General features: G+C 39.9%; 1 long non-coding RNA gene across 2 annotated transcripts in view; it reads right to left on the minus strand.

Annotated features, from left to right (window-relative positions):
- LOC110399004 overlaps positions 1-19,950 on the minus strand; it is a 69,226-nt gene that overhangs the window by 40,099 nt on the left and 9,177 nt on the right. Inside the window, exons 2-3 of one of the 2 annotated variants that reach the window (XR_002438812.1) lie at positions 16,805-17,000; positions 5,705-6,429 (exon numbers count right to left, since the gene is read on the minus strand). This is a non-coding gene — a long non-coding RNA (uncharacterized LOC110399004). Of the gene's footprint in view, positions 1-5,704; positions 6,430-16,804; positions 17,001-19,950 lie in introns of those variants that run through there. The other variant, XR_002438811.1, reaches the window with a different exon arrangement.

Below are 19,950 nucleotides of genomic sequence, written 5' to 3' on the forward strand. Positions count from 1 at the left end.
GACAAGTTCTAAAGAAATTCCTGCGCTTCAGAAAGTGTTCAGCTCTGGGAAGGAGAGAAGAGGAGCCAGGAGAAACCAAAGATAGATACACTTTAGGAAGATACAGTGAAGCTGGAAAGCATATGATTAATTCCATGACTTGAAGAAAGGATTCAGCTTTCTAACATATAGGGAGAAGTAGCTTATGTGGCAGGGAGGGGAAGGAGTAGAAATCAAAGCTTTTTTCAGTCAATAGGCTGATTCTTGCTTTAAGGCTATATTTTAGGTGTGCATTCTGTGGTTATCACCTAAAACTTTCATATAACATTGTCTTTACAAACCTAAAATGTAATTTAGGTTTTTGATCTAGGATGATCCACAGAAAAGAATTTGATGGCTAACACTGTTACTTTTGATTCCTATTAAGTACTTCAACTGGAAAAAAAAAGTGAAAAGAGATTTTGTAGCCACTAAGCTGACTGAGCTCTCACTGAGAAATGTGAAATTATGCAAATGTAGACTCTAAGAGCAACTTTCTTCTATTATGTACACACAAGTAGGAACAGAAGGTCACACAGTGGTTAGCTAAGCTTCACTGCAAATACAGCCTATCTGGGATTCACACAACAGTATATAAAGATTTGACATAATTTAGCAGCAACGATGTAAATTTGTGATTTCTGAAATGACTCCTGGTTCTTAGCTGATTTAAAGAGAAATAAGCTGCTGTTCTTACTGACTCAGATGAGATAGGAAATACCAGGGGCACCTTGGGCAAATAGTGCTCTTTCTAAAAATGATATTGACTATTTATTTCCTCAGGTCAAAAGCAACCTCAATACTTTGTAATACACAAAGCTTTTTATCTACCTTTAAATAAAGTCACTTGTCTTTCTGCGATGAGCACCACATGCAGCTTCAGACTTACACATATTGAAATGCTACGTTAAGCATTTGCTCACGAGACACATTCGAAGACAGTGAAGTTCCACTAGCTCTAGTTACTGAATCTGAGAAATTGGAATGGAACAGACAGAAAGAAGAAAATCCAGTTTGCATCATTCCAACATTAGGACCTGTAGTTCAAAGCTCATTAAATGTAAGATTACCAAATATTTACTTTCAGATTTCAGAAGCACAGTTTTACAATTTTATTAATATTTATTGATAAGATGGGCTACAAAAATGGCTCTCTGTTGATACCACTCATAAGGCTGCTAGAAAAATATCAGCAGGTATTAGTTTCCAGAGGAATTATCTAATTAAAGTTAATTTTAACATGACATGCCGATTTGACATCAACCCTATATGTATTTTGTATGGGTTGGGCTGATTCCCTTACCTTACAAAGCAAGACCTTTCATATTGTGTTTTATCACACTATTCATTACAAGGCTTTACTCCTCATAGAGTAGGTATCCAGAATTATGCAATTTTTTTTTAAAAGGTTTCACAAAATGTTATATTCTTATAATTTCAGATTTCATGTGCATATAAGGGTATAAACAGTACCTCATTAGATGCTCCAAGATCATTTTTTTCCATTACCTTCAAGCACAGACAAGTGCTGGTAGCATGTTGTAATACTACAATATGATGGAAAGCACAGCAATAATAGCAGTGTAGCAAAGTCCTAGGCTGTAGCAAGTGAGGATAAGCCCAAATGCAGCAGCCATAGACACAGAAATAAAGGAAAAAAGCTGCTTACCCTGGGAAGGCCTCAGGTAGTCCAGGATCTCCAGTGAGATACCTTCACCTCCACTACCAACCCTTAAATGAGGTATGGGAAGGGATGGATCCTGGCTCCACCCCTTCCGGTTATTCAGGCACATTGCATGCAGCTGACCTTCCCTGGATTGGCCCTGCCTTCCTACAGGTGCTCAATCATTGTTTTAAGCCATGACTTGGCATTTCCACTACATATGTTGACCTTCACAAATACCTTGAATCACACAGTAGTAATTTAAATACAGTAAAACTAAGACATATTTCATTTGCAAGAAATCCTGGACTTCACATTGAAGAGTAAAAATAATATTATATTTAGTGGGGACAGTCTGGCCTTAGAACTGCAATATTCCTCACATTAAAGTATGTTGGGATATTTGTTCATTCAAATAATCAGGCATGAGCATGAATATTAGAGACAAATGCACAAAAGAAACTGATGAACTGCAGTGGCCAGATTTTCAAATGCTCCTAGGTTTAGATCCATTAAAAAGATAAAAATCATCTCCGCTAAACAGAGAACTCCGGCAACAAATAAGAAGCAACTGTTTTGTCTTCAGATGTTCTCATTTTAACCATGATATTAAACTATTCTTTCAAAAAACACAGAAAAATCCAAATCGTATGATACAGTGGCTTTCCACATTTTCACAAAAGATACTTTTGCTAGTAAGTCATGATATTTCTCTTCTTTTCACCACAGCAATAACTAACAGCAATTAGTATAAAGTATTAGCATACGTGGGTTGGATGGGAGGACCAAGAAGATCATTTGCATTATTGGGTCATCACATATCTTGTCTTACACAACAGTTTGCAACAGAACATGTGCATTAGCAATCTTCAGGCAAAAAAATATTTTTAAATCCACAACTGAGCTCTGAATTTAATTTCTGTCCTAATTCAAAGGGGATTACGTTCTTCAAATATCTTGCACTCTTCCATAAATATTTCCAAAAAGTTTCCCTTTTAGACATAGTCTGAGCACTAAAATAACAGACTCACAGCAACTACAAAAATACCAGCAGGCACACAGGATGCAGATATAGGAACGAGTTCAGAAGACTTTAAGACTTAGTGCAACAATACCCTACAATACCTGTCAATGAGGGCACTGACTTGCCTTTCTCTGAGTAGTTTCCTCAATTATAACAGCACTTTGCTTTCACTGAACTAGCTACATTCGCTTTAATTTTTCCAAATGGCAAATGCATCTCCTGTCTTCAAGTCAGGGAAATTTGAGCCACTGTACCTGAATCTGGATTTCCCTTGCAATTACACCAACACCTAAGCTGTAATGGAAGCTTTCACTAAATGTAAGACTTACTTCTATTTTGGTCAATGCACTTAGAAGTTACAAGATCAAATCCCTGGAAACATGCCCCAGCCTACTTTGTATTTGAGTGGCTGAAGAACTGGCTCATCAGCAGTCATACATCAGACTCAGGAAAAAGTTTAAAACAGGTGCCCTTGTCATTTTTATAATGGCTTCCTAGTTCCAGCCATACTTTTAGCATTGTTCATCTACAACATTATAGAGGATGGACTACAGCTTCTTAAGTATGGCCATGTCAACGGTTTACGGGCGTTCGGCCTGGTTCCATGACGAAGGGGACGGGGGACCCAAGGGCCCACGTCCCGGGAAAAGGGAAAAGGGGAAAAGGGTAAGGAGATAGTCCTGAGAGCAAAGAACAGTGGCAACAATCTGAGGAGAAACAAACTAATTTACTAAATAAAATATCAGAATGCAAAACAACACACTATAATACAATATAATTACAATTGAAGCTGATAAATCCAATGCAGAGAGAGAGAATGTCCCAAAATCAAGGTAGGCCTTACTCTACTACCAACGATAAGACGGCTGGAGAGCAAGGTGCTGCCAAGACGAGAGAGGGCGGAAAAAGAGACGAGGTCTCATGATCTGCAAGTTTTTATACTGCGAGCTTTTATCTTTTCCCTCTGGCTGGAAAATGGTAACAGAGGAGCAAAGTACCATGGGGAATGTAGTAGCCCTTCTCTTCTGAGAACCAGGTACATTCACTACATGATGTTATGATGTGGAGTACCAATAACCGAAAATCATAAAACCACGACAGGCCATAAGGTACATTAAGAGATTATCTACTGTGCCCAGTTTCCAGCATAGGAACAACCACACTTAGGTCATCCTTGACAGGTACATACTTCACATATTCTTTATGTTCTCCAAGAAAAGAGACTATACAGTCTCCCAAAAAGATATTTCAGCATTTCATATTTTTTTTCCCCCTACAGATTGTCACCAAAAACCTACTTCGAATCCAACTTCCTACCACTGAAGTCCATTGTTCTACTCACCACAGGAGACCATTATTTTGTTTCTAGAATAGATTTGTAAACTATTGTGTCACCCTCTGACATTCCCTTCCTCAGGTTAAAGAATCCAGTCCATTCAGTCTTTCTTCATGGATCATCTTCTTAAGTATCTAATGACTCAGTGCTTTCCTTCGTTCTCCCAATAACCAGTCTAAATCTTTCTTGAAACATAATGCCAGAACTACAGCATTCTGGATGAAGCCTTACAGTGAGAAGAGGAAAAGCTGGGGTCCTTCTTGGTACACTCCTATTCAAATTTTAGCAAAAGCGCAACACAGTTAAATTTCTTGTGATTCACTGTAAGCGCTCTTTCTCTACAGAACTTCTGCTTAACCCTATTGCTTTCTTGTCCGTATTTGCTCAGGCAATTATCACCACAAAATAATCACTCAAACCCATTGAATTTACCTGTTACTTTTTAGATTATTTCTAATTTACCAAAACATTTTGAATTATAATCCCACCTTCAGATAAAATTGTGGCTCAACCCACCTTTGATTCATACTACCCTTAAAAAAAAAAAAGAAAACAACAGCAAACAGCCATATCATCAAGGAAATCTTCGAACAGAAGCAGGCTCCAAATAGACCCCCGAAAAAGTTCACGTGATAGAGCCTTCAACTGTGGCCACAAATCACTAGTAACTATTCTATGGTACAATTGCCCAACTGATTTTGTACCTACCTTACAATAGCTTCACCTAGCTCACATGTCTTGAATTCATTATGAAAGTGTTGTGTAAGACTTTTAAAAGCCTTTCTGAAGCCAGAATACAGAAGGATTTATTGCTTTGCCTCTATCCACAGATACATTGCCCTGCCGTGGAAGGCAGTTACATTAGTTAAACATGATTTGTTCATGAAACATTTTTGGCCACTCTTTATCCATTATTTCCTAGATACTTCCAAACTGTACATTAATTTGTTCCAAAATGTTGCAAGAGAGTAAAATCAGTTTGACTAGTCTACAAGGTCCCCTGTTCCTATTCTTTTGCCAGCCCTCTTCAAATAAATAAGCATTGTCCCTTTACTCCGTTTTTTAGTACCTCAACCACCCTCAACAAATTTAGAGAGATACTAAATAACAGAATAAATCACTTCAATTTGAAGACAAGGCCAGATGACTTGAAAAGAAATCCAAGTCTTACTTTCCTACTCATGCAGAAACATCAGCGCTTTAAGAGACTATTTTAGTTGCATCTGCATTTAACAGGGTGATTAACTGCAGTATAAAATATTAACTGCACTGGCTATAGCACATAATTGACCCATTCAGCATTGATGGATACAAAACAGTTAAAAACACCTGCGTTCTCAGCATCCATCCTTAGAGGCACAGATAAACTTTGCATATTACATCCAGAATTCTACCCTCCTGAACCACAAGCATAACAGTATCTCTCAACCAGAAAAAAAATGGAGGAAGAAATCCTTCAAGCTTTCAGACTGGACAGATCACTCAAGAGACACAGCTAACTTGGATAAATGTCCAAACTCAAGGTTGCTTTCTGAATTGATGCTCCTGAGGTTTACTCATACCAATCATTAGTCACTACCATTTATTAGCTTGCAGATGAACTGAAATAGATCCTGGGAAAGAGAGAAAAAACATTCTCCCAGGGCCTTGGTTATTAATTTTATTTATTTAAAAAATTGAGCTATGGCAAAATTAATTGTTTTCTATGTATCTAGCAGAAAGTTGGAGGAGAGAAGGGAGGCTCTAAAACATTGTGAAAGCAGGTCTCTCCCGTATGTATGCCTCTGAAGAGGTCACCTTCTATCACAGGCCTCACAAAATCAGGACCATAAACATCAGTGAGCAATAAACACCGCTACATGGGAACGAGGCACGCACAGGGTTACTTGGGAGGCATACCAGAGGACTGCACCAGCACAGCCCTTCGAAATGACCCCTGCCACACTGATTCTTGGACCCTAAACAGGCAGGCATGCACAAACAGACACTGAATTTCTCATGTCTGACAGATGGGAAATTTGGAGCTGACTAAACACATGCCCTACCCTATATTCTTAACACAGATAGCACTTTATTGACCCCTGGCTGATGGAAACGCCAGAAGAGTACCATCTGAACGTGACCCCTTAATGTAGTCCATGTGTGAAAACCTTAAGAAACCGTTCTCTTTCCAGTGGAGGCCAGGAAATGAATGAAAAACGCCCACTGAAGTCAAGGGATTTACATTGGCATAAATCTGACATGCAGAAAAGATTAGAGATTCAAAATCTGTCCTCCAAACAGCAGTCAAAGGGATCCCAGGCGAAGAGTTTCTCCATTAGTTTCCATATACATAGGCACATTGTTCCATTTGGAAATGAGAAATAGCCAGTGCCATGATCTGTAACACTAACAAATATAAAATAATTGTATTTCAAACAATAAAAAAATCCTCTAAAAAACTCTAGGGTTTGTTTTCTTTTCCTACATGCTTAAACACCTTTTCATGTTAACTAAGTTTTCCAAAAGAGCCCAGCGCATAAGGTACTGAAGCTGCACTGAAATTCAATGGGAGACTGGCCACTAAGTCTTATTTCAAAAATCTAGTTATTTTTAAATTACGAATTATTTGTAGAAAATAGATCTTCAGACACATGTAATTCACTAAGCAGATATTCCCAATACATATGATCTTTGCCAAAACAAATCTGTATTTACTTCAGCACAAATATACCTATACACAACAATTTATAGATTACAGCACAGTGATTCATTACCAAATAAAGTCCATTTTGCGTACACTCAGTTAAATAATATTAAAATGAATTCCAACTTATTCATTATTGAACAGCATCCCCTTATTAACATCTTTATTTAATGAATATGCTTTGAGAAATGTGTTTGGCAAATATAACATTGCTCTTCCAGATCTCACTATTTCAGAAACATTACTTCTCTGAGGAAATACTAGATCTAGTAACAGAAATATCTTTAAATCTTTTAGATAGCCAGTCCACAGGGAAAGGTTTAAGAAAGGATCAAAGCTTGTTCTTTCAGCTTGAATTATTCCATTACAGCTGAATGTGACATAATTACAAAAGATGTTGGATGTGGAATCTCATCAGGATTATCTGACACTCATCTTTGTTGAAAGAGTCCCCCCAGCTGTTGCTCTGATAGCATAAATGCGACAGGAGTGCAGAGCTCAAAGTAGCTGCAAGTGACCACTGCTTTGGGTTCTCTGGGCCACATTGCAGCTTTTCAGCCACCACAAATACTAAGGCTGTTTAGGACTGACTTGCAGGCAAGAGGGAATACCAAGTATGTTACTCCATTTCTGAATAAGAAATTAATTTATAGCAGCCAGAGTAAACTTGTAGCTATGTTATTTAGCTGAGGCATACAAATAATTCATCCTTCAGTATCTGAAAGTTAACATAATTCAGTGCCTACATTTTTACCCACAAATAAAAATGAAAATCCTGCTATATTGGCCATGTTTGTTTTCATTAAGACATGTCATAAGCAGCAATGTATTCATTTAAGATAAAGCACTTTCTTTACAATCTAAATTTCCCTTTACACTTGATGCCTTCTAAATCAGTACATACAAGCATAAATAGCAAAGAACGGGTTTTTTCTCCTTATAGTGCCACTACATTGAGCGTGTGTGCATTTTTTTCCCCCTAATTCTGTGAAGGGAGCTCAATTGCAAACTATAACATCAAACATCAAATCTTGAATAATTACCCATTCCAGAGGATTTGGTAGCTGTAAAAATACTTTTCTTTCCTTCCTTGTCATGGATTACATTTCCTTCATACATTATTAATGAAGTTAAACTACTAGTAACATGCCAAATGTGCTGCATAGGAGATTTGTGCCTAATCCAGCACAAAACAGGCCCAGTCACATAATGATAGAAAAAAAGAACAAATGTCAACAGTTTCACACTGGGACTAGATTAAGCAGACCATACTTACTGATTTCTTACACAGGGATTACCTCGCTTTTAGTGCTATGAGAAGACAGGCCACACTTCTATGTTATTAACACAAAACTGCCCCTAAAAAAGGTCCCAGAATCGGCTTGCAGACAGATACACACACAGGCTGCTGTTTATTAAACATGGCAGTCAAACTCTCCTCGAGGTGACAGACAACAAAAGGACACCAACAGTAACATACCAAAAATGCTCTTACTGCTTTAGATCCAGTCCAACTTACAATGAAATTTGTGGATGGTCCTTTAGGGGTTATTACTTACAATCAGACTCTAACTGAATCCCAGTTAAACTAAACTAACTGGTGTCTGTAGGGTTTACCCTACTAACACAGAAAACTTTTGTTGGCTTCGGACCCAAATCACACCAGCAGCCAACAAGTGTCAGCCTGATAACTTAAGTGCTCATTGAAGCCAGAACTGTGCTCACTCTTAAGCACTCACAGGTCTGGGCATTTGGCACAGAACTGCCTGTCAACTAAGCAGTAAAAATTTCCACAACTAGAATTTTCCTTCTGTTTTTTAATCTCCTCTCTACAAGCCGTATTCTCTAAACCCCCCTATGACAGACGCAGGTGTTTGTTGAGACAGCATACTTCAAGGCACAGCTTTGTGAGGTGGATAACATTGCCTTAAGATGCTTACTACCGCATCAGGAATGCTGAGGCAATGACGCAGGCTGCAGAACCAGTGAAAACTCACTTTGTCATTTCAGATCTGTTCAAAGTGTTCAAGGAGTAGCTGTCCCAGCAGAGCAGGCAAGATCAGGTGTCATCTGTCTGCACCACCCTGAACTTGATGCCGGATTGAGTATCAGCCCCTCTCCTGCAGCTGGCACAGGCTGCTGGCAGCAGCACACTATGTGCTGCATTGGGTTCACAGCAGCACAGCCAGGCGCCCACACTGATCCCAGCCTCATTAGTGCGTGCCCTGGCCTGGCAGAGAGGACTGTTGAATCACAAACTACATTTGCAGCTCCAAGTTGCTCCTTCTTACAGAAGAGCAGGCTGCAAGCAGCTTTGCCTCTCAGCTTTCATCCTGGGCAATCATAGCTGCCTGGTCTCTAGAAGTTCCCATCCCCTTCCTGGCATAGATTCATCTGCAGATGATGTAGTACTTCACATCAAACCTTTGAAGAGATGCTGGTTTTATAAACCAGAACAGTAAATGCACGCACAGGGTTGTGATCACCAGCCCCTTCAGAGGTTAGGGTAACTCTCTTCAGAGTCCTAGATGGGAACCTACAAACAGCTCAATGACAACGCAAGGGCAAGTCATTTCTAATAGAGAAATGCCTTAAGCAGAGACCGACTCCAACCAAGAGGAGAGCCACCTCATAATCAACCTGCCCCCTAATGAAGGGGCATCCTGTCTGTGAGAGGTCCCTCACCATGAATTCAACTACATGGCGCAAATAATTAAAAACAAACAAAAAGTTTTTCAGCACACTGTATACTCATTCTGAGCTCAGAACAATAAAAAGAAGCAGCTGGAAGATTACCTTGTGCAAGGCTTCAAGTGTAGATAAATTAAAATAATGATATAGAGTTGCATAAAACTTAATTTGCTTATTAAAAGCCTCTGCTTACAGTGCATAAGTCACTGTAGCGGGACCAGCTTTTTAGTTTCTTAGGGTTTTCCACAAAACCTACATATAAAACCGCACATTGCATTCACCACTCGACCTTAATTTCATTTCTTCTTGTACACTCGGCCTGCAGCAAGTGCTGAATGGGGAGCAGCCTACGGCAGAAGAGAAGGAAAATAACCTAAGCACGTGCTCAGGAGAAATGACTGAGTTGCATCAATCTCTTCATTAGGAAGTAACCCACAGACTGCTGGACAGTGCAGCAGACAACACCTCCACAGTGCCCCTCTGCTCCACACGGAGCATAGAGCTTCTTGCTCACTTAGGAGGTCTGGTGCATGCATACTCCATGGAGCAGCTCTGCCAGAGCTTTCTGCAAATACCCTGTGAAATGCAGCTCCTTCTCACTGCAGAAGGGGGCCTATGAGGAAAGCACTAGTCAGCATCAAATTCTTTCCACAGCTCATGGACATTTTTTAATCCAGCCTATTTCCTTTCTAGTTCAGGGCCTCAGATTTTTCTAAGCAACATTTGGACCTCACAGGCTGCAAGAAATGGTGTTTCTGAAGAGGTTAAATAGGAATGTTAGGGAACATCCTAACACAAATTTTCCCTGCTTTGCAAACCTCATTGGACTACATGACTCCACTGCACTGTCAGATGATGACACTGAAAAATAAATTTTAAGTTCAAGTTCATGCAACTTTTCTGGCACACTTGCAGTTAGTTAAATATTGATTTTTGATCTCATGAAATGCATTAAGTATGAAGTGTCTGGCTTCAAAGCAGTATAACACCATGAAGTGTATGCTCAGCTTCAGTAAATTCTAATTTATAATTGCTGCCTATGCTTTATCCAGTTTCAAAGTAGTTATCAAGTCAAAGAAGTCATTATGTTTCATTTAGTAAAAAGAGCACATCCCAAATGAGGTGTCTTTAAAGAAAAGAAACAGGACAACTTGTGCTGACATTTACCCTTTGTGCTATGCAAAGCTCTCCTGATTCATCACCTGTTCATCTGCTGCTGACACATCACTGGCCAACATCTGTTTGCATCTTAAATCACTGCCTTGCTATGAACTCTCCCTAGTTATGTTCCCCTGGTAAAAGTACAAGCCCCGTTCCTTTATGGCCTACTGGAAGGAACACCAGGAACTACTGGAGAGTTGTATACAAATGTAACAATCTTTTTTGTTATTGTCGTTATTATTATTACTGCTGTTTTGCTGGTTACCATTATTTTTTAACAAATAAAGACAGTTTTGTTTTAAGCACTTCAGGGTCTGAGAGCAGTAAAGAATTTTAACATGAGCGAAAAAAAGTTTCCAGTATTCTTTCCAGAGGGAACTAGCCGAAGTTCAGAACAATGGCCCTTTTCGTAACTTACATTTCTGAACCCCAGCTTTCCTAGCCCCCACAGCACACCCAGTTCTGCTCCAGGCATCATACAACTATCTTGTAAGCAGACATACATCAGCCATCCACAGTGTGTCAGTCACCAGCCGTAACAAACTTAGAAAATTCTAAGTGAGACAACCCTTAGCAGCTGATGGGGAAAACAAAGAAAATGGCCAGTGATTGAAGAACATTAGCCAAGGGAGCTAATAGATGTAGTGAACAACGATACCCATAATCCTGAATGAATCACCATTCAGGATTTGGGCCTTTAATCAGTAATTTTGGCATGTGCAAATCACACAAGTTTTTTGACAACTTGCATGCTTTTAAAATACATAGAGTGATGTGCAAAGAGATTTCCCTGAGAAGTATAATAGAGAATACACGCTGCTGGAGCAGAGCACTCAGTAACGCGTACAGGGTTCCTGAGGATATAGCTTGGACACTCCTGGCCTACAGCTATAATGCCTTTACACAACTTTTCCTCAGGAAGCCCCTTACTGCACCACTCATTCATATCATTCTCCACTTAACTAGCTCTTTTTCTTTCTCCAGGAACTGTCTCTTTTTTTCCCCCCAGTTCCTTCTTAATTCCCTAAGGGACAAAGAGAACCAACCCCCACCCTTTTCCGACACAGCCAAGACAGCATGTGCTCATTTCTGCAGGCAGACCCAGAAGAGGGGAAAAACTCTTTCACTGGAGAAAGGCTTGGGATCTATTATGTGATGGGCAGGGAAAACCTCACAAGACTTACAGGAGAATACAACTTACACTTGTGCTCCAGGAAGCAGTTCCATACTGCAAAACCCAGTACATTGGAGGCTTGCCCCCAACAGGATGTTGATTTGTGGAGTGATATTTTATGTTATATGCGGTTCAATAAATTAAGCCAGTGAAAATTTTACAAGTGAGATGTTAGTATTCTGTAAGAGATATTTCTCCATTAGAAAATACTGATACTTAGAATGGATTCAAAGGGACCAATAAATTGGTCCAGTAGGTGTTAATCAATAATATAAATGAATAACCAGTGAAAAGCTGTCACTAGTATGCCAAAGGGGATATCATCCAAGAATGAAATCAGTGCAATAATACAGATGTGTTGTATCTATTAACAAATACATATAAAGCATACTGGATAGACATCAGTTCCCAGTACAAAAGCACATGCTCTTTACACTGCTCAAAATAATTAATTTCATACAGTGTTTTTCAAAATGTAATTTTGATTTTTCCTAACTGTAAACATTGATAAACTGAGTTCAAAGATACAGATGTATGTGTGAGCACACTGGATATTTGCTTAAATTTTGTAGGTTTTTCTTCTTAATTATTCTCACAGAACAGCTTTTTGCCAGAGCTCTGAACCCAAGAGAAAAATCCCAGGAGATTTAGAGGGAAAAAAAAAAAAAGGCATTCCCTCTTATTTGCCTATTCAATACACGCACAATGACAAATTATCAGGATGGGCAAAGCCTGTTCTGTTATAGCATCTGAAACATCCGTCCAGGATCCTCACACAGTCCCCACACATTTGCAAAGCCGTGGTTTTGGTCACATTAACAATGTTCATTTTAACTCTCAGTAGCTTGCAGTGCAGCCCACAGCTTCTGCAAGAGCTTGCTGATTTTTTTCACTCAGAATTCCCATTCAGGTATGAACTACTGGTCTTCTGAGTTCATGACCCTTTGTCTATCTACATTAGAACTCCTGGTAAAAACACACGGAACACCTGGGACAAATCTCTTCCATCTTTGAAGTTAAATCAGGCCCCAAATCTGTATATGCAGTGCATGAAGCTAGTGAGATTACTCCCTTTGATGACAGAGGAAAGATGGGCTGTATCCTTTATTCTTTAAGAGGGAGGGAACAAATTAGCAACCACCTTGTTTAACTGTTTCCTTTATATTAATACTTCCTTTCTCCTTCATCAAAAATCCACTGGCTAATTTGACCATCCACATCTCTGCATCCTTCTACTTGACAGTGCTGAAGGAGTGACTACAACAGCAGTGGAAGAGGGAGATTTCCTCTCAAAGATTCGAAGATAAAGTCTCATCATCAGTACTGCCAAAGACACGTGAGCATGGCTTAAGATAACCACAGAAGTTTTGCACCTTACGGTCTATATCCTTTGCAAGAATTGAAAGTTTTAGTTTCCATTAAGTTTCTGTGGCTATTTGTCAACAACTGGGCAAAAAAATCTACATTCTGTACACCTGATCTTCTAAAGTTTCACACAGCAGCACTGTGGCCTCAGTTATCAAAACCCACATCTGGAGAAGCAGCTTGTCAGAAAAGGGACTGCTAGTATATAAAGCATAAGGCAGCCTCACATCTAAAGGCAATGTTACAGTGAGGCACAAATGCTCCTTAGAACAGCATAGAGGCCTTCCAGGTACTGATACACAGTGCTGATCTCAGCACATCTGCAATCAGAAAACAGAATAAAATCCAGAGTGACAAAAGGCAGCTGCTACTTTGTGTGTCTGAGGTACACAAGGTAGTTGATGTAAATTCCTCCCACTCTATGCCTTCCATTTACTCTGTCACTCTTACATTACTCCCACTCATCTCCATCACGTCTCAAATTATACAGCAAGATCTCTGCTGTAGAGAACTTGGCCCTAAGTCTAAACTGCACATTTATGGTGGTTCCTTGCAGGAGTTTTCTATTGTATTCACATTTACTTTCCTTTGTCCTTGGGCTGATCTCTGACTCGATAGTTCACACTTACCTTCATATGGACCCAGAGGGCTGCTCTGGCAACCAGGAGTTCCCAGCACATTGAGAGGTTACAGCCTAACCGCTTTTGCTCAGGAAAGAAAAGAATGCTTACACTGAACAGGAAAGCAGAAGCCTTTTCAGGCAATAGGAGTGCCATTCTGGTGACCTTCTGTCAACAGAAGAGTCTTCCAGCCATGGGTTAAGCCAACATTACAGCTAATTCATACAGGGTAACTAAGCTGGAGACCTGCCAGTCCATCTTTTCTGCAGTCTTGCAAAAGGCTCTATCTATGAAAAAAGTAAACAGGAGTCTCTGATGAGCAACACAAACAGAGCATTTTTTGTCGGTAACACCATGTAAATCTAGAAACAGACATACATTTGACACAGATGTAATGACGTGCAGAAGGAGCACAAGTGTGCATAGCCCTCCCACAGGTACCCAGTGAGCTTTCACTGTCAGATCTGCAGCCACTGGACACATATGGCAGGTGCAAGCAGTTTTAAGATTGCTCCTGCATCCCAGCTGCCGCACAGAGATTTGCTGGCTTTATTTCAGGCATTTGCCAGATTCTGCAAGCCCTACTAGGCTTGGAATTGATAACAGTTGGACTGCAAGCAAGACGACATCATTAGAGTTAATACTGTGGGAACTACTGGCACTTCTTGTCTTTGAAATTCATTCTTCCCCTCTCAGAATTTAGGAAGAAAACGCAAAGGCATATATTTCTACAAGCAGCAGCTACTTTGTTTCTTCTAAACAAAGCTTACTATAGCATGTGGAAGTCAAAATTTTTGCTTGTGTGGGCCACATTGAGTGAAGATAAATTGTTTTGGGCCTTGAGTCCAAGGCGTTCATCAGATTTTTGATGAAATTTTACTCTTCCTGAGCTTCATTCTTGAAAACTTGTTCAGAAAAGTACTTACCATCAAAAAGTGATGGTGTTGCTGAAGACTAATTTTAAACAAACTGGGCTACCACTGTATTAGGTATCAGAAGAATACATACTTAGTCTCCTTAACCAGGGAATTCCTAGAACCAGTCGACCTTGAAGAGAAAATTAAATGGGATATTTTGGAGTCATTGCCAACTTGGCAAGAAAACCAAAGGTCCATGAATCCTTATGATGGTAGGAAAATTACTAACAATCATCGTGAGGAGAACAGACTGGAAAATTACCAACTTTGTGACATTTGTGTTAAATGTTGTGTGCATAGTTTCACACTGTGCTTGATCTGTGGCTAACCACCAATTACCAAGTGGTGTGCAATCCTGCAATAAGTAAGCAGTGTCTCTCCTGAGTGTGCAACAATTAACTTCTTGCACATCCAGCAATGAATCTGCTTTTCAGACAACATCAACAGGCTGTCTTTTTCTCTGGTAAGAGAGGTCTCCTAAAAATCGGGTAGGGAGACATGATCAAATTTTTGTGTTGAGTACCTGACTGCAACTCTATATCTTCCATCTGAAAATTGGGAGATAATGTATTGATATCAACAACTGAAAAATCAAGTCGCAGATATACCAAAAAATTGATTTTTTTTTTTGGCACCCTATTCTCAGATTCCTTTATCTGAATGGAAAACACAGCTGCGTATTTTTCCACTGTTCACAGGACTGTGTTTAGCCAGTGTATCACAATGCATAAGCTTATTAGCCATCAACTGAGTCAGCACAACACTGTGCCCTCCCCCTGCCCTGGTTTCAGCCCAGACAGTGCCAATAGCATGCACTGAGGTTCAGTTGGTGCTGCGTGATGGGTGCTTGCCCAGGGCATGATGGCGTGAGGCAGGCCCCAGCAGGAACTGTGCTGGGCCACATGTGGCCCACAGGTTGTACACGTCTGCTATAACACTAACAGCATACTCACAGGACATTTTAAATGGCAGATAAAACTCTTCAAGCCAATAATAGACATTCAAGTATTATAAAATACAACTTGCAGCCTACATATTCCCCTCCAATTTAACTCTACTTAAGTTATTTGCAATCTACAGAGAATTCCCCCCACTTCCATTCAAATGGGACTGTTATTGTTCCCATACTGACAGCTGCTTTAATTTAAAGTTTTGAAGTAACTTAGTATGATAAAGAGCAAGACTCTCAGGGGATTAAAGAAGGAAGATCTAGAATATCCTCATATATATATTTCTGTTGGACTAATACCTATCAATCTATGACTAGAATAGATTGGTAAATACCTATATGCACATGCAATATTTACTGGTAGATTCTTCTTTTAAAAAAGAATCCTCAACATTCAAAAACTTTCAAAATAATGACAACTCACTCTTAAAGACGCAAAATACATCTACTGATTATCTTAATCAGATTTCAGATTCCATTTTTAGATCATGCTAATGTGAGGTACAAATTCATATTCAAGTTACTGACATTTTTAACTACCCACCCACCATAGAACAAAACCCATAAATAGTTTTTAAACATCAATTATACAAACTCCCATTAAATTTCCCATTCCTACTGAAAAGAGCATTTGCAGTCTTTCTTCACTGTTTTGCAGATCTTTCTCTCTAACCCCTCATCAACCCCAGTTATTTTCCTCAACCATATATAGTACCTTGAAAAATCTGCGGTAGTAAATTTGATTAGTGTCAATTCTAGCATTCCTCAAAACCTCTAAGACTTCAGAGACTTGTGCTTACTCAGAAATGTTTTCAGCTGTTGATAGAAAATGTATCATAACATTATGTCTTGTAGAATGCTTTCCTGCACTTACTTAGACATGTGTAAAAAAGTGACAAGAAATCATCAGTTTGTATCACTCAGGAAATGAAACAATTTGCAGTTAGAATAAAGCAGTCTCCTGAGCACTTCCAGGACAGCTGGTCTCTAGCACCCCTATTACTCATTAAGACTACAGCAGATAAATAACAGACAATGAACTGAAGTCTGCACAATTCAACCCAAACCTTGTTTTGAACCTCTTTATAATTAGTATTCACATTAATTTTTTAGAACATAAACTTAGATATAAAGTTATCACCCCCTCCTGCTTACATTTTCACATGCCTCCATAAAGTTTACATGAAAAGCAGCACGTACCTTCGCTATTCATGATCCACTTCTGTGCTGTGATTTATACACATCTCTGAACAGATTGTCTGAAGTAACCACCTGCATATAGGTTCTCCATATATGTTCTCCAAGAAGAATATCTAATTGCACCTCAGTCTCACTTCTGTCACATTCACTCTTTCTTCACACTTCCACAGATTTCAGCTTCACCTGATCGTTCTACCTTAAAAAAAAAAAAAAAAAGCAGGTTTGAAAAGGAAAGCAGTTGTGAAACAATTCACCAATAGTCAACATAATGTATCTGCAGCCAAAGCCTACTGGCCTGGGAAAGTCACTGTGGATAAGGATAAAGAACTCAAAGTATTTGAATGCCAAGATTTCATAATTCTGCCTTAGGAACTTTCAGCATAGCCATGAGCAAAACTAGGTTGTCACCCCCATTATCCAAAAAAAGGAACAATAAAGCTACTCTCTCATCCCATCTTGTAGGAAACTTAACAGATAATGAGGCATTCAGGACCCGCCTACACAAAGCAATGCAACACCACATTCAACTGATGCTGGAGCCAGCTCAGAGAGAGCAGCAAAGCTTAATGTGCATCACCGAACATCTCCAGCTACTCAACATGATGCTGGGCTCAGACTTCATGAAGCAGTGCACTGCCGATATGCAGAAGCTGATCCCAGGCTCAGCTCAGCTGGTTCATGTTCAAGTAGACCATGCTTCCTGACACAACACAAGTAGGCAGTGAAGCAGCAGCCTTCCAGCCATGAGAGCACTGGCTGGCCACACATGCAATGTACATGATCTCATACCTCAGATTAACTTGAGTATACTGCCTTGCAAGAATCATAGAATTGTTTGAGTTGGAAGGGATCCTGAAACACCATCTAGTCCAACTTCCCTGCAATGAACAGGGACATCTACAGCTCCATTGGGTGCTCAGAGCCCCTCCAGCCTGACCTTGGGTGTCTCCAGGGATGGGACACCCACTGCCTCTCTGAGCAACCTGTACCAGTGCCTCACCACCTTCACTGTGGAAAAGACTTCTTCCTTATACCCACCTTAAATCCCTCTTTTAGTTTGAAACCATTTCCCCTTATTCTATCACAACACACTCTGCTGAATAGTCTGTCCCCTTCTTTCTTACAGGCTCCCTTTAGATACCGAACGGCTGCTCTCAGGTCTCCCTGGAGCCTTCTCTTCTCCAGGCTGCACAGCCCCATCATTCTCAGCCTGTCCTCATACAGAGGTGCTCCATCCCTTGGAACATTTCTGTGGCCCTCCTCTGGACACATTCTAACAGGCTCAGTATGAGAAGGGGATGGAATTCATTCATTTAAACCACTTTCCAAGGGATGGGTTGAAATTGTCCTTCACTAGGTGTCACGGTTTTGTGATTTTCGGTTATTGGTATTCCACATCATAACATCATGTAGTGAAATTACCTGGTTCTCAGAAGAGAAGGACTACTACATTCCCCAAGGTACTTTGCTCCTCTGTTACCATTTCCGGCCAGAGGGAAAAGATAAAAACTCACACATCATGAGACCTCATCCCTTTTTCTGCCCGTCTCTCGTCCTGGCAGCACCTTGCTCTCCAGCCGTCTTATCGTTGGTAGTAGAGTAAGGCCTACCTTGATTTTGGGACATTCTCTCTCTCTGTATTGGATTTATCAGCTTCAATTGTAATTATATTGTATTATAGTGTGTTGTTTTGCATTCCGATATCTTATTTAGTAAATTAGTTTGTTTCTCCTCAGATTGTTGCCACTGTTCTTTGCGCTCAGGGCCATCTCCTCACCCTTTTTCCCCTTTTCCCAGAGCGTGGGCCCGTGGGACCCCGTGCCATTCGTCACAGAACTGGGCTGAATGCCCGTAAACCATTGACACTGGGACAACTCCAACATCAAAAGAACCAAGATTTTAGGTGAAGTCTTCGTAAAAGGCATTTTTCTTATCAGGATGAGAGTGGAGACCTCAGTGTTGTTTGACAAAAAGGATGGAAGAGAAGCCCTTTAAGAAAGCAGACATTATCATGCCTGGCCCAAGCAAATGATTTTGAATTGAGATGGTAGCAATTTTGTGGAGAGTTGGAAAGTTTACTTATTTACAAGAACTGAGCAAACAAACTTTTGAAAGGTGTATGTAAAAATACAAATAAAATGTGCAGCACTCAGCCTTACTTAAGTAAGGGGATTTAATTTTCTGAGTGAACAATTTGATCCACTAAGTCTCACAAGAACTGTAACATTTTTATTGATTAAAAAAAAAGAGAGAGAGGGAGAGAGAAAAGGCAGACTACTGAGGGAGTCCTTAGAAGCTATTTTGTTTATACGCAGTGTAAAGAAACAGCTACGCAACTTAATCAGGGTCTCCAGTTTCCTCCCTTCCTTCTGCTCGTAAGCTTACCTCCCACAGATAGGTAGGTAACTCCTTCAGCCACTGCGCACTTGTTTTGCTGGTAAAGAGCCATGATCTGACCGCTCAGGATATATTTGCTTTCTAATTTGGTAAATGATTAATCACCAACAAGAATAATGGCAATGCCTGTCTCTTCAATGGATTATGTTATCGCTACAATACTTTCACTGGTAAATTCATGTGTGGTTCAGCTCACGCTTCACTTAAATATTTGACTAATGAGAGCTTTCCTTCAGGTATTTCCTTGCTGTAGCAGCAGCCTCTCCAAGCGACAGGAAATATGAGATCTATATTTAAACTCCAAAATTATCTTAATAACTAATTCTTGTAGATTTTTTTTAAACCACTTGTAATACAACAATATAACAACTAATTGCAGTTCCAAAGCAGCAGCTAAAACAAAACAACAAAAGAAGTGAAAACAAGGTAAAACAGGGCAAAAGATGAATTACCACTGAGATCCTCGTGATATCACCCATATCACCTCTGCTCCACAGTACATGCACACACACTGTTGAACTAAACTTTTCAAAGAAAAGTGAGGTGCACGTTACGGCACTTGTTAATTAAGCCTGTAATAATCTGTCTGAAAATAAATTCCAAACCTCCCAGCACAGCCAGCAGAACTTAGTGTATAGTCTTTGTCACTCACACTCCTGAGGATGCAGTCCCATGAGATGTTACTCAACTGATTCAATCACAGCATTCAACTTGTGCTCAGAGTCCCGTGGCAGATGATCTGTTCTCCA

The sequence above is a fragment of the Numida meleagris genome, chromosome 4 (genome assembly GCF_002078875.1).
Source record: "Numida meleagris isolate 19003 breed g44 Domestic line chromosome 4, NumMel1.0, whole genome shotgun sequence".
Lineage (NCBI taxonomy): Eukaryota > Metazoa > Chordata > Aves > Galliformes > Numididae > Numida > Numida meleagris.